This window comes from Heterodontus francisci, chromosome 33, assembly GCF_036365525.1.
Source record: "Heterodontus francisci isolate sHetFra1 chromosome 33, sHetFra1.hap1, whole genome shotgun sequence".
Lineage (NCBI taxonomy): Eukaryota > Metazoa > Chordata > Chondrichthyes > Heterodontiformes > Heterodontidae > Heterodontus > Heterodontus francisci.
Window position 1 is genome coordinate 54487076 of NC_090403.1, and position 12461 is coordinate 54499536.

The window sequence follows — 12461 nt, forward strand, 5'->3', positions numbered from 1 at the left end:
ATGCTACATCAAATTTTGGTTGTGAGGTTCTATTAGAGTCCTGGTTACTACACACTGCACTGTGCCAGAGACAGGGACAGGGAATCGCACAGAGAAATTATAGCGATTGAGAGTGCATCAGGCAATGCAAAGGGAACGGTCCCTCCCACTGGTGTATGGAACATGATTTTCGAGTTGTTCAAAGCGCAATTTACAATCCCATTCAGTTCTCTTTCTGTTTTATCCTCAGATTTGTTTCATTTCAAATAATTCAAATGGATAGGTTTAGGCTGCAGGAAATAACAGGTAAACAATCAAACTGTTTCATTCAGTCCCATTGAAGAGAAGAAATTTGGAGTTATGGAAAATCCTAAGCTGCACACAACAGTGCCATTTTGGCAGGATAGCTAAACGTTCATCGAGATTCGATGTGACAATGCGTCGTAGATCATTAAATACTTGACAGCATTCAGATCAGATTATTTATTCAGGTCAGATCAGAACGGTGACTTATTTAACTTTCGGTCCCCTCAAAAACCAGATTCAGCGTTTAAATGTGCATATAGGCAAGTTAGCAAATTGTTGAAGAATGTAGTTGTACCCATCAGCTGTTTCCTGTTTTTTCAGTTAAAGACGAGATTTTAAAATGTTATTGAGAATGGTGAGAGACATTTGACAACACGTCTCTCTTTTCAATTTAATTACTGATCACCTCCGTGTATCTTTACTTAGTAGGCAGGTGAAGGAGAGTTTGACCTGAATGGAAAACAATGAGGAAGTGGCCGTACAATTTTCAGCTCCTTGTGGGTTTACCCCCTTTTAAGTTTACATTTGTTTGACAAGACCATTTCATTCCGGCCATCAGATGGACTCGTTCAATATTTACTCAGGCTGAAAGGTTTGCCCAGGGCCAGCCGCAAGAAGCCAGCTCTTCTTCTCTAGTCTTTGGTTCACGGAGAGTTCACGCCGAAATTAATTCAGCAGTCTGGGTCACTGTTGATTAAGCGTTCATAGCTCCTCGTTTAGGGTCAACTTTGGACTAGAAGGAACCTTCTCTCTTCTCTCCCTGTAGTCCAAGGGCAATGCAGTGTTAAAACAAAAACTCGCCTTTTTCAAACCAGCCTCAAAATGATTTTGTAAGATTTGGAAGCATCAAAATAAAGAGCAAATAGCAACTCATTTAGATTGTGGAAGGTCAAAGGTCGCATCTACACTGAATAAATGAATTGTTAATGGCAGTTTATGGATGGCGTTGGCCACGCCTGTGGCAAGCTCAGGATATGGAGATGGGTTATTACAGTCCTAATAAAAAGTAACCTTTCTAAAATCTGATCATTTATATAAACTGATACTTTATCTGATATGAAGTGAATTAATCATGAAGCTGGAAAGGCAGGTACTTTAAAAAAAATAAGGGGGGATTGGAAGGTCACTTTTGAAGTTTCCAAGTGCTTTCTTTTCCATATTTCAATGAATTTCGTTGTTTTATGTGTGGTGCAATCAGTTTAATTATTTAAACATTACCCACTATATTATATCAAAATCCATCAATATTTGATTTAACTTAACATCATAGTACTAAAATATTCGTAGCAAAGTCTGCCTCAGATGAATCTTTATTGCATTAATGAATGTTCTCATTTGGCTTATTTTTTGTACCGGGGTCACAAAAGCTTAGTTCTCATCTATCAAAGAAACAAGACATTACGGTAATAACACAGCAGCGATGAACTGCTCCTGCAATGTATTATTACAGCCATAAATTCTTATTCATTACATTATGAAAAACAGGAGGGTAAAGGAAATTGCTGCAGAAAATTTAAGCATTATTTGTCCCAAATGATGACTATGTTTTTTTTTAAAGAAACAAGAGCACCAGCACAGCTCATTTAATAGATACACGAAAAAGTCTAGCAGGTAGCAAATTCTGGTCAGAATCAGCTTCATCCGGTTTTAGTTCATAGGGTAAAGAGTAAAATTGGCTGGGAGGATTTTTTTTAAGTTCCCGGAAATATCTGACAACAGAGGCGAATTCAAGCCTCCCCGCCTCTATCAACAGTTAGACACAGAAACAAAATTCAGGTTAAAACAAAGTTAAAAGTTTCCGTTCATTAATTGCGGCAGCGTCTAAAGTAAACTTCATCCTTATGTCTCCATTGTGATGCATTGTCCCATGCATATAAAAAACTTATACCAATACATTTATAGGAGGTTGATTATTTTCTTTGAAAAATATAATGAAACTTCACTATTGTTTAGTTTACAGGGTCAAGGCACAATGGGAGAATACATTAAAAAACTGCCATCATGAAGATTACAGCCAATAATTTTTAAAACACATTTAGAGAGTGCATATTTTGTTGGGGAGAATATTACTAAAATATTCATATGATTTTCTCGTCAACTATTCAAATAAATTTTCTTGCACAATTTTATCTTCAAAAAGGAATAAATTCAGAAATATTCTACCGAAAATAATTAAATAATGCTATAGCTTTTGGATGTGTATTTTTAAAATCTAGAATCTAATCTAATCTATCTATGCATCTATCTACCAATCGTTCTAGCTAATATATTATGAGATGGGTTTGGTATTTATATTACACAGAATTAGATTTTTACAACACGGAAACACGTTTCCACTTGCAGGGGAGAACAGAGATAGCATCAATAAATGTAAGATAGGCACTAGTAAATCCAATAGGGAATTCAGGAGAAACTTTTTTACCAGAGAGTGGTGAGAATGTGGAATTCACTATCACAAGGAGCAGTTGAGGCAAATAGCAGTGATTCATTTAAGGGGAAACTAGATATATGCATGAGCGAGAACGGAATAGAAGGATTCATTGACTGGGTTGGATGAAGTAGGGTGGGAGGAGGTCCCTGTAGAGCAGAAACAACAACATTGACCTGTTGGGCCGAATGGCCTGTTTCTGTGCAGTAAGTAGAAATAATGTAAAAGAGGTCATTGAGCCCAGTTGATCGATGCCGGTGCTTTTGCTCCTCCCACCTTACATCATGCATCTACATATATATGTATATATATGTGTGTACATACACACAGTATATGAATATGTATATGTGTGATATTTGAACTGGCACAGCTCTGTTAACACCCTTTGCGATGCAGCGGGGGGAAAGATTCATGAATGGATTCGCTTCTATTTTTGTGCAGGAAGTTATTTTTATCACAATCCCTTTGTGGCCGTCATTAACTCATTTTAATTCCAGTCTTTGCGTACATTGCAGATAAGCAAACCAAATCCCTTTATTTCTCTGCAGCCCTTGCACCCGTTGTCTGGAACTGTGTGTTAGGGATGCGGCGTGTCAACTCCCTGTCTGAGGAGGGTCGCCGAGTTAACATGTCTCACCTCCGAGAGTCCGGTTGCTCCCATCACCGTTATTTGCATATATATACACGTGCATAAGCAAACACGCGCCTCCAGGATGAGGTCTCATTGTATTCCCGACCAAAGCAGCTTGTCAGCAATGGGCTGGAAAAGAAATGCGACAGATACATCAGCACACCACACCTTGTTATTTCTTCCAAAAGTTATGTCCAAGAAACTTTCTAGGAACGTTGGTTGGCAAATAAATAGACATACACAAGAGCAAAATACTGCAGATGCTGGAAAGCTGAAATTACATATATAGACTTACCCTGGTTCAAAATCCTCCATGAACCGACATATGTACAAGTGCATAAAGAAAAAATGGATAAATGGATACACATTTCCATACTATCTTTTAATAGGTGGAAGTAATTCCATATAACCTCTCTAAATAGGTACATAAACAGATAGTGATGGATTGTTTAACGAAATTGATAGACGAGTGTAGCTGTGGAATAATTTCGAGTGAGCGTACATCTCCAATAAATGACAGGACACATTAGAACTCAAAATCTGTCAGGTTACAGCGCTGGTTGAAATAGATTGCAGTGATTAATATTCATAGCGCCAAGTAACACAAGGCGGAGGTCCACGTTCCTGTTTCCCAGGTAATCCTCCTGCTGTGCTGAGACCTTGGGGTGCAGAAAGGGACAAACCCGGGTCGGGGTGGCCATGGCTGGGGACACCTGCACCGTCTCTGTCATGGCATCTTCCGTACCTGAGTTGGGGGGGAGTGGGGGGGGGGGGGGGGATTGAAAAAATATCCCAATGTCCACTATCCCCAATACACTCAGAACCCGTATTCCATAAAAATGTGCCACCAACCACATCCTACGTTTACGCCCGAATGCCATGTTCGGCTACATTCACTTTACAAAGTTACAAAGGTAACTCGAATCTCATCGTTCCAATATTCCGCAGATTTGTTGCAAGTCTTGAATTCCATAAAATATCCTGAATTTTATATTCCATAGCAAAACAAAACTGTGAGAACGAGGGTCTCATACTTATGTTCAAAATACAGATTCAACATAACCAATTCATAACTCGAGTTGCTGTGTTCCATTATTAGTGTTTGAAGCAGCCGATATATTTATTTTAAAAAGACCTTATCCCTTGTAATCGCACCGCGTTAACTTGGTTTAATTCAGCATTGGATACTAAGGATAGAGTCCTGCTCTCTTACACCAACACCTGTGTCAAAAAGTCCGTTTAATATAACAACCTCGGGATTATTTTTAGTGAATTAATTTCAATGTAATTGTTTTCTGCCAGTCGATAATTTTTCAAACTTAAGCTGAGATATCGCTACAAAAGGAACACCCAAAATGTTAGCGGGTTTTACTTTTTTAAAAATGAACCAGACTCATTCTTAATGTATTACACGGACCCCAAACCCAGCAACACAACACGGAGGAAAACTGCAGATCATGAATTGCAGACAATGAGGAATTATAAATAAATGTATTAGATATAAAGCCATTTACACTGAAATGTACGGTGAACGGACACCTCTCTCCGAAAAAACTAAACTTCCAGGTGGTTTTCCCAAATATAAAGTTAGATATATTTTATGTATAAATACAAACTTCGCCGCGGTTTTCCCTCATCGAAAGGCTTTTTCAAGGCAGGAAATTAAAAGTCAAATTATCGCATTATTTATGTACTTGAGAACGAGAAGGAACGTTCTCCAGTGAACAAGAGGTGAATAAATGTCGCTAACATCCTAAAACGAACACAAGAACAGTGGAACGGGTGGGAAAAATTACAGGTTTAATTTCAAACTTTTTAGTTTATTCTCAACTTGCCTGATCGGACTACAAGATAGCGAACAATAAGAATCCCAGTCAATTAGGAATGGGCAATAAATACTGGCCGAGCCAGTGACGCCCACATCTCATGAACGAATAAAAAAAAGTAGAACCATTTTTAATAGGCATTTTTGGTTATTATTTTGGGAACGTTTGCGTTTCGTTTCTTGAATCATATATATATTGTCTTATGGCATCTGGCATAAAGCACTATCCTGACAATTACAATCATGAAATATGGCAGAATGGGTGTGCTATTTCTATTAAGATCTGTAAGACGCATGTCTTGTAAACCTACATGCATTTAATATAAGGGTAATGTTACATTGGGGAGTTCAAAGCGGAGAGCGTCCCCTCAGGTTTGGCAGCAGGTACAAATATTCCCACTGGCAGCCTTGAAACTTTTATTCGTTTTCAATTCTAACTTTAGAACCTAATGCACTTTATAACAAAGTGGGTAACAGCCTCCGGAGGAACGTACAGGACCCGTCCTTCAATCATAAGGTTTGAAGTGGGGATGTTCGCTGATGATTGCACAATGTTCAGCACCATTCGCGACTCCTCAGATATTGAAGCAGTCCGTGTAGAAATGCAGCAAAACCGGGACACCATCCAGGCTTGGGCTGATATGTGGCGAGTAACATTCGTGCCACACAAGTGTCAGGCAATGACCATCTCCAACAAGAGAGAATCTAACCATCTCCCCTTGACATTCAATGGCATTACCACCATTGAATCCCCCACTACCAACATCCTAGGGGTTACCATTGACCAGAAACTGAACTGGAGTAGCCATATAAATACCGTGGCTACAAGAGCAGGTCAGAGGCTAGGAACCTTGTGGCAAGTAACTCACCTCCTGACTCCCGAAAGCCTATCCATCATCTACAAGGCACAAGTCAGGAGTGTGATGGAATACTCTCCACTTGCCTGGATGGGTGCAACTCCAACAACAGTCAAGAAGCTCGACACCATCCAGGACAAAGCAGCCCACTTGATTGGCACCCCATTCACAAACATTCACTCCCGCGCAGTGGCAGCAGTGTGTACCATCTACAAGATGCACTGCAGCAATGCACCAAAGCTCCTTAGACAGCACCTTCCAAGCCCGCAACCTCTACCAACTAGAAGGACAAGGGCAGCAAATGCATGGGAACACCACCACCTGCAAGTTCCCCTCCAAGTCACACACCATCCTGACTTGGAACTATATCGCCGTTCCTTCACTGTCACTGGGTCAAAATCCTGGAACTCTTTTCCTAACAGCACTGTGGGTGCATCTACCTCACATGTACTGCAACAGTTCAAGAAGGCAGCTCACCACCACCTTCTCAAGGCCAATAGGGATGGGCAATAAATGCTGACCTAGCCAGCGACGCTCACATCCCATGAATGAATTTTTAAAAAACAATGCATAGAGTTCACATTAGTTGACGATTTCACATTAGTTTAAAAGTTAGATTAATTTCTGTTTCTTAAGAAAGTTTTGCTGTGCACCAGAATCCTCATTCTACTGTGATTATTAAGCAGATATAAACAATAGTCAAAACATATATTAGCCAGCCTTAAAAAGGCGAATAATTTCCGCCTGAAAAGTTAGAAGGGACTTTGATTTCATGTGTTATATTATAACAGAGGTTCTAAACGGTGATGGGAAGTGAGTTTTGGCTTTAACTCTGCAATTGAACTCGGATTTCTATTATATGCCTTTCCACTATCAATATTCTCGACTTGGTTTCAATAAGAAAGCGATCTTTCACTCCGAATGGAATGGGAATGTGTGTATAATCAGTAAATAATGCATCCCATATACAATCAGTAGCGTTACACACAAGGAGGGAGCTCCCACGCATGATCCAGCGGATCCAGGCAGAAATTAAACTTTTACTATTTTATCATCTATTACAGGTCCAGGAAGGTTATTTCGCTGCTGCTGTTATTGACCTGGTGATCGTGTTTGGCATTTCATTGTTTGAAAATCCCCAGGTTTTCCAAAATCTTGCGAATCGTCGCAATCTTAAAATATTTAGCATCTGTACTGGAGCACCAGTTAGAAACAAATTTCTCATTTGTTAATGCGGAAGTGAACTCACTCTGACTTTCCGCTGTACAAAGGCAACTAGTGACAATTCCAATTACTTTGTTCTTTTTAGTCAATTTCATTCACCTTTCTTAAAAATCATTCGCTAAAGAATCAACATTGGATATTATAACGGAATCTTTACATGATTAGAGATAGATAGAAATCTCCAGACATTCATCAGCACAGACAGAAATCGGTAAGTAATAATTTATGCATAATCCACGGATAGATATAACTGCGGACTACAATATAACGGATATCGTTTATATTGTCCATAAGTAGACCTGCATGTAGATAACTATATATTTTTTATTTATCTTTTATGCAATCTAATGTTTAAATGAATATAAATAGCTATCTGTCTAAATCACATTTTCTATCTGTCATTTTGGCTATGCTATTATTATACATATATATATATATATATTCTCTGAGTAAATGGTTGCCAAAACAGCGCTTCATGTTTCTCCGTTGCACAACGTTTATTTACATTTTGGAAAGGTTTTAGCACTGTCCTACATTTCTGTCTACTTCACTGCTGTTTGCTTAACTTTAGAACACCTGAGCATTGGACATCACTGACCAACAAGCCATAAAACTCATCAGAATTATAAGATGATTGAGCTAAGTAGCACAAGAAACATTTTCCATGAAAAAATATATTATTATAAAACAGAAAATCGTGCGAAAAATAGAAGAATAAACGGAATACTATTAATGGTAAACATTGGGTGCCATAGCACAATATCCCACATTGATTTCTTCAAACCTCAGGACCATCTCCAAGTTGTTAAACGCTTGACTGAGGTTGAACCCATAGATCTACACAAGTAATCAGAAGAAGTTAGGTTTTCATGAACTGCTGACGGTGACCTTACAGGTGCGAAACACGAGACGCAATGAATATGGACTGAGACAGCAGGAATGCGGGAAATGAATCATTGTTGATCTCGGGAAAAGCCGGTGTCAAGAGCTGATGTATAAATGTTTATTTTATGTGTATATTCAAGAATAAAGCTTATGACAAACTTGGCCCACTCGATTCAGTGTTCCGCATTGATCACCTTAGAAAACATATCAAAAACATTCAACGGGTGAAGAAAATATAAATCTTAAACATTTAATAAAATAACCATTTTTTGCATGGCAGAACCTCCAAGTACAGGACCAACGAACCAGCAGAATATCTATATCTTGTTTCAAACTGAACACATCTCAAAAATATAAACATCAGGAAAATGATAATGGAACTTTAAAAAGAAACCCAAATCTCAGTATATGATCGCGTTCTGTGCTTGTGACGGGCCTGCCTCTGGTTCCAAATCTATCCTCCGGGTATTGCTTCTTTTATCGAAGTGAAAATACAATCTAACCCTTTTTGGACGAGCTGGGTTGAAAGGTTATCACTGTGTAAATGCCTGGTCTCAGTAAAACCTATCTGAAGGAAAACAGATGTGATTCGCAGCATATTTAGAGGCTGTGCACCCTGGGCGTGTGCACACTATTAAAACCATATCAGGTACTTGTAAAAGGAGTGATTGAAAACCAACAGCGATTAAGTGAGCTCACTTTATTGGGTTTTATCAGCAAGGCTGAAATCTAGAAACAACACCAAAAAATAACCTTTTTGTTTAACAATCAATGATTCTTGATAACGAGCCAGAAATTATATTTGCTGACTGTAATCTAATTCTTGATTACCATTTAGGTTTCTGAGAAATTAATGTCGCGACCTTTCTTAAGTAATGGGACTGTTATTTATTACGATATCTTGTAACCCGTTATAATATATAGGGGGCTTAAAATTTCCCAGTAATTTACAGCAGATGATTTCCTGGTAATATTGCACTAATGATGTCACCGAAGAGGTTAATTATGGAATAAAGAATGTGAGACCCTTATAGAGGGGTTTAATATGTCACTGATTATTTTGGTACGAGGCAATGGCATGCACTGGTTGTATCACTGTCCTGGTTTAAAAAAAATAAAAAATTAGGTGAGATTCAGTATTTGAGGCAGTAGTCTAATTGAGCAAGGTTGTCCAAGCCTTTGTGTTGGTGGACAATATTGATACATACACTATGAAGCCTCAAAGGCTACATATTACATTTTTAACATTCATTCTCAGGACATGGTCATCACTGGCAAGGCCAGCATTTATTGCCCGAGTTACCCAGGGAAGGCGGTGGTGGACCAAATTTTTGAAATGCTGCAGTAGCGGTTTGACATATTATGAGAGACTTGCTAGGCCACTTCAAAGGGCAGTTAGAGCCAACTACATTGCTGTATGACTGGAGTCGCATGTAGACCAGACTGGGTAATAACAGCAAATTTCATTCCCTGATGGACACTAGTGAATCAGTTGATTTTATGACGATTCACCAGCTTTATGGTCACTTTAACTGACAGTAGGCTGTTATTTCCAGATTTTTTAAAAGATTGATTTCACATTCTCAAAAAGCCACTGGGTTTGAACCCATGCTCCCATTAACTTGTATATATCTCAAATTGCTGATACTGAGAGATGATTTATATAGAATTTACAGCACAAAACAGGCCATTTGGCCCAACTAGTCTTCACATAAGCCTCCTTCCATCCCTCTTCTTCTCACCCTATCAACATATCCTTCTATTCCTTTCTCCCTCGTGTGCATATCTCACTTCCCCTTAAATGCATCTGTCTCAACTGCTCCGTGTGGTAGCAAGTTCCACATTCTGATCACTCACCAGATAAATAAGTTTCTTCTGAATTTCTCATCAGATTTATTGGTGACTATCTTACATTCATAGCCCCTAGCTTTGGACTCCCCCACGAGTGGAAAGATCTCCTCTACATCAAACTCTTTCATTATTTCTCAATGAGACTGGCCTTATGAAAAGTCTTTTCCAAATCTCTAGGTGCACAAAATTAAAACAAGACAAACCAGTCAAAAGAAATAAATGCAAATATGATTATTCAGGCCTTGTGGACTTCAGAAGCTGGAATGCAGGGCTCAGAGACCACATGTGGCTCCAGATTGGTCACCCCTGCCATAGATCTTTCATTCCTTCCATTGGCTGCTCAACCAAGAGCTTACATAAGTGCAGTGAAATTACACTGTGCAATATGACTAGAAAGACATTCCCTCCTCTGCTATGCTAACAGAGCCTTTAACTCATGTATTTTAGATAGGTTAATGCCGTTGTTATAATAGCAGGCAGAGAAACTGCATATGAAGATATAAACATGTCTCTACAATTATATCACACAGCACAATTCCATGCCACTATCTAAACCAGCACTAAAAAAGAACAAACTTTCATTTATATAGAGTATTTCATGGCCTCAGGACATCCAAGTTGTTTTACAGCCAATTAACAACTTTTAAAGTGTAGAAAATATGGCAGACAATTTGCACACAGTAAGCTCCCACAAAACAAATAGTTTTGATTGACAAGGGAGTCAAGGGTTATGGAAGGCAGGCAGGAAAATGGAGTTAAGGCCACAATCAGATCAGCTGTGATCTTAATGAATGGCGGAGCAGGCTCAAGGGGCTGAATGGCCTACTCCTGCTTAAAGTTTGGCTCGGATATAAAATTAAAACCCGACCTGGGCCAGACCCAACCAGAGCCAACCCGAACCGAGCCCTTTAATTTTTTTTGCGCCCAAACCCGACCCAACACGAATCTCCTTCATCTGTTCCGGCAGCAGGCTATTCCTGAGCTGGAGTTGCGAGGAATCATGGGTAAGCCTGATCCCGTGACTGCCCGGAAGCAGTGCCCAGCCCGACCCGACCAGAGGCCAAATGCTGGACTCAGAATTTCTACCCAACCTGACCCAGACCTGACACAGTCAATCCATGACAACATCAATTTGGTCCGGGACCTGATCCATCTTTCTCAGAGGGCTGGTCAGTCAATCGCCTTCCTTTCCCTGGATCAGGCAAAGGCATTCGACAGGGTGGATCATGAATTCTTATTCGGGTCTCCTGCAGGCATTCAGTTTCTGGATGCATTTCGTCAGCCAGATCTGACTTCTGTACGCTGCCATGGAGTGTCTGATTAATATTAACAGGTCCTTGATGGCGCCCCTTCGCTTCAGGAGACAAGTGCATCAGCGGTACCCCATATCCAGACAGTTACATGCCATCTGCGTGAAGCCTTTCCTGTGCTTCTTGTAGAGGAAGTTGACGGGACTAGCTCTGCGTGGGCCAGGTGTGGAGGTCGTCCTCTCAGCTTATACCAATGACTTACTCTTCATGGTCACAGTCGGGTCTAGTCAGGTTCGGGTCGGGTAGTCAGGCTTTACTTCTGCTCCTATTTCTTATGTTAGATAAGTGACTGGACACTTGTTTTAGGTGTCGGTTGAGGGATAAATATTAGCTCAAATAACGGGGTGAACTCCCTGTCCTTCAAATAGTTCCACTGGATTTTTTATGTCCAACTGAGAGGGCAGAGGGGCCTAGGTTTAACATCTCATCAAAAAGACAGCACCTCTGACAGTGCAGAGCTCTCTCAGTGCTGCACTGAAGAATCAGCCTAGGTATGGGCTCAAGTCTCAGGAGTGGGACCTGATCCCATGATCTTCTGATTCAGAGGTGAGACGGCTGCCCACTGAGACAAGAGGAAGAGCGGGGGAGTTCTCCCAGGTGTCCTGCTCAATATTTAACTATCAAGCAACATCAACAAAACAGATGAGTTTATCATTGTCACATTGCTATTTGTGGGATTTTGCTGTGTGCAAAATTGGCTAACACGTTTCCTACATTAGAACAGCAAAAGTAATTCATTTGCTGTAAATTGCTTTGCGATGTCCCAAGATTGTGAAAGGTGCTGTATAATTGCAAGTTATTTCCTGTCCTTTCTTTTTTTACAGGACCTGCACTATAAATTCCATTTGCACTGATTGGAGCTCTGTGCGTCTGTTTAAACTTATGTGCAAGGAGTTCTGCTTTGCATGACTGCAGGGTAGTGCAAAGCTGTTTGTCTTAAGCAGGGTTGCCGTTGGCCAATGCTGCTAAAGCAAATACTGACAGCAAACTGCTACCTGCAGTACAAAGACAACACTGAATGCTATAAATCAGTGACATGGCTTTTAAACCAGTACAACAGTGACAGTTCTGTTCAAAACACTTACAGAGATTTAAAGGAACTATAATTAAATGATCAAAATATGACACTCATTATGAATATATGTGTAATCACATGATTCTTATC

The 12461-nt window shown here is 39.8% G+C and overlaps 1 long non-coding RNA gene across 1 annotated transcript in view; it reads right to left on the minus strand.

The window, feature by feature from the left end:
• Window positions 1-3251: 3251 nt before the first annotated feature.
• Window positions 3252-12461, minus strand: part of LOC137348233 (uncharacterized) — a 103054-nt gene continuing 93844 nt past the window's right edge. Inside the window, exon 3 of the long non-coding RNA XR_010969104.1 lies at window positions 3252-3473. This is a non-coding gene — a long non-coding RNA (uncharacterized lncRNA). The remainder of the gene's footprint in view (window positions 3474-12461) is intronic.